General features: G+C 40.8%; 1 protein-coding gene across 3 annotated transcripts in view; it reads right to left on the bottom strand.

The window, feature by feature from the left end:
- MTO1 (mitochondrial tRNA translation optimization 1) overlaps window positions 1-8,014 on the bottom strand; it is a 31,439-nt gene that overhangs the window by 1,337 nt on the left and 22,088 nt on the right. The window contains exons 13-15 of one of the 3 annotated variants that reach the window (XR_014491193.1): window positions 1,689-2,378; window positions 1,482-1,594; window positions 970-1,390 (exon numbers count right to left, since the gene is read on the bottom strand). The gene's annotated coding sequence lies outside the window, so the exon portion shown is untranslated. The remainder of the gene's footprint in view (window positions 1-969; window positions 1,391-1,481; window positions 1,595-1,688; window positions 2,379-8,014) is intronic. The other 2 variants (XR_014491194.1, XR_014491195.1) reach the window with 2 other exon arrangements.

Raw genomic sequence — 8,014 nt, 5'->3', positions numbered from 1 at the left:
ATCCGTGGGGTTGGTCGTTAAGGGCGAATGGCCGCAAGGGCGCTGCAGTTGTTGTAACTTTGAAATGGTTATATGGAATTTTGGGACGTCTGTGGTAACTTTGAGTGTTAAGTCACATTTTTCAGTGCTGTGTAACTTCATGTGGTCATTAACAAATGGTTTGATTTCAGGACTACCTTTATTTTGTGCTGGGTCTTAGTTGGCAGATGTGTCAGGTGTTAGCCAAATTAAGAATACCAACCCTTCATAGGTTCCTAGTTTCCAGTGTTCAAACTGTAACTTATGGCTTTCAGTGCACAGAGAGAAGCTCCTTGGTTCATAAGTAGCCCAGCCACCTTGAATCCTAGAAGAAATCATTCAAACCACAAGGTCCAGTGCCCTGCTCAGTGCAGGCATTCAAAGGAAAGTATCTCTGTGGTTCTCTGTGTTTGTTTGTTGTACTCGTTTCCCTCTTCAATTGCTTTTATCACTAAGTTTTCCTTTGTGTTTAGTCAAAATATGTCTTACTCTGGTACTGCAATGAACCTGTTTGGGGTTTAGCATTCACCACCAGAATTCTTAAAGGGACTGGTTAGCATAAAGGGCAGTAACTAAGTATTTTAAAATCTAGATATTCTTGGATGATGTGCCAGACATAACTGAATCAGTGTGCAGCTTTCAAGCCAATGTTGGACAACCATTTTTCTGGAATGGTAAGGGGTCTCCTTGAGCAGGGGATTGGACTAGAAGTCCTCTAAGGTCCCTTCCAACCCTGTTATTGTGTTATTCTAATTCACTGCAAAGCATGGGATTGAGGAGACTCTATGTTGGGGAGAATGTTATAGCCTCATTTGAATGTGAAAATTTCAGAAAAATTCATGGAAAAATTCAGACAAAAAAAATTCTTCCCCCCCCCCATGATTCCTACCGTATTTCCCCAAAAATATTGACCATATTCAGAATGAAACAAAAACTTATCAAATCACTTACTCCATCTCTACTACAATCTGTGGTTTAGGAATCCTCATATTCTTCACCGCGATAGAGTCACCTATTTTCATTTGTCCCTGAGCTACTGTAAAAGAATAACCACTGTGTTGCAAAATTGATTTGATTTTTACTACCAAATGTTGTATAACTATTTTCATTTGACCCTGAGCTATTGTAAAAGAATAACCACTGTGTTGCAAAATTGATTTGATTTTTACTACCAAATGTTGTATAACTATTTTCATTTGACCCTGAGCTATTGTAAAAGAATAACCACTGTGTTGCAAAATTGATTTGATTTTTACTACCAAATGTATGATAAATTTTCTATGGAAAAAAAAACATGTAATGTCTTAAAAACTCTTATCATTTATCTTTCAGATGCAATCAGCTGTTTCTTCCTATTGGCTTCTTGCAGAGGCTGAAAATTGTTAAACAAATATTTTAGAACAGGATAGAGAATCATCAATTGAAACATGTCTATTTCCCAGAAGCGGAAGGATAAAACTCACCGACAGTTTTCTCTCTGAGTAGGGTATAGACAGCAGATGGGAGCAGACGTGTCGATTGCTTGGTCCTGAGCTCTCATAAGGTCTCTTTTCCTCTCTGTCTCTCTTGAGACCTCCTGTTAAAAGAAATTGAGCAAGTACAATTAATACATTATAAAATCTCACTTACAGAGGTTGTTCTAATTTCTTACTATAATGTAAGATAATTACAGTGGTGAGTCAGCTGATTGCCTTCGGTACTTTTCATACTTGTACTTTAATACTGCAACCTGCAATTCCTCTCTGTCAGCATCTCATGGCAAGAAAAGTAACAAAAGAATTAGAACTCATACAGCCAAGATGAATAAATTGCTTTTGTTTTTAAAATGAAAACAATTACGGTAAAATGTTAAGTTAAAATAATGCTTTCTGGATCTAGTTTTAGTTAGTTCTTCAGCTCCTTATTCTCCTTTAGAAGCAGGCCAGTTCGCTGGCTAGGCGCTTGTTCTCTTCTTCCAACTAAGACACAGAAATTACAGGAAACGTGTATCAGTCATCGAATATAGATATGCAGACAAAAAGGGGCTTAAATCAGGATTGCAAGGGAAATGAATGACACAGCTCTTATTGTAGCATTTCTCTGCCAGCTCCTTCTCATGTAAGCATCTCAGTTCTTCTATCTGCTTTTGTTCTATTTTTATGGAAAAACACTTGTGCTGTTAAACAATATTCCCCAAAGACATTACATATTAACCCACAAACAACACTGAAATTTAAGACTGGTTATTAAATAGGAAGGGTCAGGTGTGGTGCAGAGGGAGGGTTGCCTTTGTGTCCCCACTCCTGCCACAGGTTCTCACACACAAGAGTTGGTTACTCACTTTGTTCTCTTTGGTGGTTTCTGTATTTCTGCAGACAGATCTGCCAAAAGAAAACATTTTGAACAGCTCAGGACAAAACTGGAGGAGGCGAATTTACTAAGTATTATAAATCTTAGTGTGGATACAGTCAGTGGCTGCAGTCATATCCAGTTACAATGCGTGTTGGCTGCATGCTGACTATTTGTTCTAAAGCATTTTGCAGTAGTTCTGGCAAAATGACCAAAAAGCCACATTTTGAAAAGCAAGGTAACTAAATCAATCTATTATCAGTCTTGCATTGTAGCATCATTTACTAGTTTTCAATGAAATTTATATATGCCTCTAAGCAAAATGTTAGTACTTGTAGTTGAGACAAAATTCAGATCTTTAAAAATAATATCAACATTGCATATAATCCATAGAATTCTTCTATGATAACTCAAAACTCAGATCTGGAAGGCATTATATTAAAATTTATATTTCTATTCTAAATATAGCACAGGTCAACAAAACCCAATTGGATTAGTGAAAAGGCTTCATTTTTACCTGCTCTGCCGCTGCAGCCATATTAGATTGTTTTCTGTAAAGTTAAATCAGGCTAATAGGAGCTAAAACTGATTTTGCTTGGGATTTTAATTATTTCTTTGTTCATTTACAGGGAGGGGGGCATGTCTCTGTTGAAGTCTGTGAGAGTAAAATAGCTTATTTCCATAGGCAACACAATTTGGCAGATAGAACCCATTTTTTAAAGTATATTATTTGTAACTCTACACAATGGATTAAAAAAAGTATTTCAAGATGTAATCCTGGCATTTGTTTTCAATTTGCAATGCTGCATCAGATGAGCGTGGTGCGGCCCACATGTCAAGGGATCAGTGTCCTGGAATTAGGTTTTCCAAGAAGTTGACCATCTTTGCTTACTTGCTTTGCCATTTTTCCAGACTAAAAAATCAACCTAACTCCTCTCATAATTAGGGCCCAATTTAGTGTCACTATTATTATTATTTATGTTATGTTACCTGTCATGTTACCTCTTTGAATCTTGAACTCATCCTAGAGCAGGGGTGTCAAACTCAATTTCATTGAGGGCCGCATCAGCATTGCGGTTGCCCTCAGGGGGCCGGGTGGGTGTGGCCTGGGTGGGTGTGGCCTACTGGGTGGGCGTGGCTAGAGTGCGTATGGCCTACTGGGTGGGCGTGGCCAGCTCTACATCATTCGTATCAAGCGTGCCTATGGGGGCCTGGGCAGGAGTGGGACAGATCTGAGGGTCTCTGGCAGGAGGAGGGTCTCTGGGCCAGGGCCAAGGCAGTGGGGGCCATTCCCATACTTTCCAGGATGGCTTCGTGGGCCGCATGAAACCACTTTGCAGGCCGGATCTGGCCCCCGGGCCTTGTGTTTGACATGTCTGTCCTAGAGTTACGCAGTTGACAAGTAAATAAATAAATAGAAAAGAGGACCTCTTACCTCAAACAGGAGTTTTCCTGCATAGTATAAGAATGTCTCCATCCTTAATGCCCTAACTAAACTAATCCTAAACTAAATAAATATATTAAATATAATAAATAGGTAAATAAATAAACATAAATATGTATAAATTAATCCAAATAAACAAATGTAATGTTAAATAAGATAAGCAAGTAAATACTGAAAAGTAAACAAAAACTAAGCTATTGAAACGCTGTAAAATGAAACCAAAACCTGACTAAGCCACCAATACTCAACACCCACAAGAGCTTTCATTCAACCCACCAGAAGTTTTATTTACTTATTCTTTGTGAGTTAATCTACCTGTCAGCACCATTGTGAAGCATGACCTCACAAAGAAAAGCAAAGCAAACAGGCTGAATGGATAGTTTTATTTGTTTTTGCAATATTTAAATATTTTTCAATATTGGGGAAAATGAAATGACAAAATCCCCTTGATGCGTTTGGTGGAATCGGAGGATGAAGTAACAAGAAAAATACCTTAGAAAAATTAGTGCCACTGAAGAAAGCAGGGAGATTGCTGGAGAAATATGCACAATTTAAACTGAAAAAGTGGTGCAGGGGTGAGAGCAGAATTGGAGATATTCTTGTTCTTGCAATAAGCAATTTTCCCTTTCTCCAACTATTAATTGTTACTTGTGTATTTTAATCCTACTTTGAACATTATTAACTCAAATCTCTTTGGATCATATTAATTGTTATTACTAGTGAAACAAGTTCCCCTGTACGCTTTTCCATTCATACAGAGTCATTAATTGAAATCTGAGAATAAAGAATATTTTCCCTAAACTTCTGCCATTAGAAGTGCCAAACAAAGTATTGGCACTTACATAGTTGAACCCAAAACTGAAAATTCCCTCCCGATAGAAAGTTACATGTTGCATTTCCTACCCCAAATCAAGCTGTCACACATCACATTCTCCAATTACAATTAAATGCGGGCTTTTCTCCCCAAGACTTTTGCCGCCAAAATTCTGCTATTCGCCCTGACCTTGAATGTGTCTGCAGCTGCACTTGTTTTGACTAAGAATGCATAGTTTTCTCCCTCCCTGCTTTGCCCTTCTACTTGAGAATCCCCAACTATAGAATGGAAAGTTACAAAGAAAAGTAAAATGGCCAGAGTTTCTTCGGTTGTCACAACACTGACAATCAGTCTGCTTCTTCTCAACTTTGAGGATGCAAAGATGTCAGAGAAGTCTGTCACGCCCAGTTGCAAGTGTGCATGTGTAAAATTTCCCAGGCCTAACAAATGTAATCCTCAGGCACCTGCTAGCCATTGTAATCGCTGGTAAGAGATGGGTGTGTCCATCGAGGGAGACGCTGTTGGCATTCCTGGGCTCTCCACCCCATGTTTCTGCCATGTTTTATCAGGAGCCTCAGTGATTTACCTATCCTTCATCTACACTCGGATGTGGCCCTTAGGTCATGGCTGGTGCTGCCTCATGGTACCGGCAGTCATTGGGGGGGCAGGGTTGCAGCATGTGTGGAAAAGTGGGACCGTGGCAGATACGGAGTTTGGCACTTGGAAATATGATGTCATTAGTGAGGTTGATCGAACAGATTATTCTCCCTGGCTTAAAATGGACATTTATAAATCTATGGCATACATTTTATATTACATAAGTATTCCATGAAAACACTTTTGTGTCCATTCTACTCGCTTTTACTAGCTATGTTCACATGATAAACTGAGTGAATGTAATATTCTACTGTATGACTGGTTTGTCTGTTTATAACCTTCAGTTGGGTGAAACGGCAACATTTTTTGAACCAACATACCGTACTTCAAATGAATCCAAAATACAGGACTCCAGTGGGATTGAAATTTGGCAAAGTTTTGGGCGCTTCAGCACTGACATAATTATGTGATTATAATTTCCAACACTTCCTGCCAGTTTCCCTCAAGAAAAGTCAGCAGTGAAATCAGCAGGAAGTTGTAGGTTGTTTCTGTCCCATTGCGTCTTTACCTATTGTTTCTACATTTAGATAAGGAAATATCTTTGAAATGATCACTCAGTGAGGCACTGGTTGTCTAATACAGGGCTTTTCAACCAGTGGTACGGGTACCACCTGTGGTACATTGGCACCTGGCAGGTGGTACACGACTATCCTAGAAAAGTGGTAGTGGGGGAGGGGAATGAGCTGAACTGGTGGCAGCACTGCACAAGCCTGAGTGAGAAATAGCTGGAGCTGCAGGGCTGTCAGGGCTGAGCGGAAGCGCCAGGATCAGCACCACTTTCCAGATGATTGGCACTTCTTTGGGGCTGTCAGGGCTCAGCAGAAGCGCCAGGATCAGGGCCAGGCTCCAGCTGGAGCTTGGTGCTGATCCTGGAATGTCTGCTGAGCCTAGAAGCGCTGATCAGCTGGAATGTTGCAGCATTTCCAGGGTCTTGTGATTTACATTCAGATGCCTGGCAATTGATTCATTTACAGGTAAAACTCAAAAAATTAGAATATCGTGCAAAAGTTCATTTATTTCTGTAATGCAACTTAAAAGGGGAAACTAATATATGAGATAGACTCATTACATGCAAAGCAAGATAGTTCAAGCCGTGATTTGTCATAATTGTGATGATTATGGCGTACAGCTCATGAAAACCCCAAATCCACAATCTCACAAAATTAGAATATTACATGCAATCAATAAAACAAGGAGTGTACATAAAACAATATCAGACCTCTGAAAAGTATAAGCATGCATATGTACTCAGTACTTGGTTTGGGCCCTTTTTGCAGCAATTACTGCCTCAATGCGGCGTGGCATGGAAGCTATCAGCCTGTGGCACTGCTGAGGAGTTATGGAAGACCAGGATGCTTCAATAGCAGCCTTCAGCTCTTCTGCATTGTTCAGTCTCATGTCCCTCATCTTTCTCTTGGCAATGCCCCATAGATTCTCTATGGGGTTCAGGTCAGGCGAGTTTGCTGGCCAATCAAGCACAGTAATCCCACGGTCACTGAACCAGGTTTTGGTGCTTTTGGCAGTGTGGGCAGGTGCCAAGTCCTGCTGGAAAATGAAGTCAGCAACCCCATAAAGCTTGTCTGTGGAAGGAAGCATGAAGTGCTCCAAAATCTCCTGGTAGATGGCTGCGTTGACCCTGGACTTAATGAAGCACAGTGGACCAACACCAGCAGATAACATGGCTCCCCAAATCAACACAGACTGTGGAAACTTCACACTGGACTTCAAGCATCTTGCAGTGTGTGCCTCTCCATCCTTCCTCCAGACTCTGGGTCCTTGGTTTCCAAATGAGATGCAAAAGTTGCTCTCATCAGAAAAGAGGACTTTGGACCACTGAGCAACAGACCAGGTCTGTTTTTCTTTAGCCCAGGTAAGACGCTTCTGACGTTTGTTGTTCAGGAGTGGCTTGACAAGAGGAATATGACATTTGAAGCCCATGTCCAGGATCCGTCTGTGTGGTGGCTCTTGATGCACTGACTCCAGCCTCAGTCCACTCCTTGTGAAAGTCCCCAACACTTTTGAATGGCCTTTTCCTGACAATCCTCTCCAGGCTGCGGTCATCCCTGCTGCTTGTGCACCTTTTTCTTCCACACTTTTCCCTTCCACATAACTTTCTATTAATGTGCTTTGATACAGCACTTTGGGAACATCCAACTTCTTTTGCAATTACCTTTTGAGGCTTTCCCTCCTTATGGAAGGTGTCAATGATGGTTTTCTGCACAACTGTCAGGTCAGCAGTCTTCCCCATGATTGTGATTCGTACTGAACCAGACTGAGAGACCACTTAAAGGCTCAGGAACCCTTTGCAGGTGTTATGGCTTAATTAGCTGATTAGAGTGGGACACTTTGAGCCTAGAATATTGCACCTTTTCACAATATTCTAATTTTCTGAGATTGTGGATTTGGGGTTTCCATGAGCTGTACGCCATAATCATCACAATTATGACAAATCACGGCTTGAACTATCTTGCTTTGCATGTAATGAGTCTATCTCATATATTAGTTTCCCCTTTTAAGTTGCATTACTGAAATAAATGAACTTTTGCATGATATTCTAATTTTTCGAGTTTCACCTGTATGATGGTCAGTGTCCAGTATCATGTGAAGTGACCAAAACCTGCTGCAACCACACAGCAGACGGGGGGGGGGGGGATAAAAACCAAACACCCCATCCCCGCTGTCAATCCTCAACAGAAATGCTCACAACAATGAAAACCTCGGACCGGAGGAAGAGTGCCGCCGTGGGGGCAGGC

Source organism: Vipera ursinii (assembly GCF_947247035.1).
Source record: "Vipera ursinii genome assembly, chromosome: 1".
Lineage (NCBI taxonomy): Eukaryota > Metazoa > Chordata > Lepidosauria > Squamata > Viperidae > Vipera > Vipera ursinii.
Note: the sequence above shows the minus strand (reverse complement) of the source record. Positions and strands in the feature narration are given on the sequence as shown.